This window comes from Cystoisospora suis (assembly GCF_002600585.1).
Source record: "Cystoisospora suis strain Wien I chromosome Unknown contig_4295, whole genome shotgun sequence".
Taxonomy (NCBI): domain Eukaryota; phylum Apicomplexa; class Conoidasida; order Eucoccidiorida; family Sarcocystidae; genus Cystoisospora; species Cystoisospora suis.
In genome coordinates this window covers 354-625 of record NW_027157087.1, presented here as the reverse complement: position 1 = coordinate 625, position 272 = coordinate 354, and positions in this window count along the sequence as shown.

Here is a 272-nt window from a genome sequence, read left to right as displayed (position 1 = left end):
GTATGTATACACACACGTACCAATCATGCAGAAAGACATACACTTCTCGTACACACACGCACATACGACACATACGTATACGCAGACCACATGCACCCACACACATACCACGTACGCAAACACATATAACACATATGCGTACGCGTATATACGAACCACACATACGTACATAGCACATATATGGCAGTGCATACGCCCTACCCGCATATACATAGCACATACATATACACATCCCATATAGATAAACGCTTGTAGCACATGTGCATCTCACA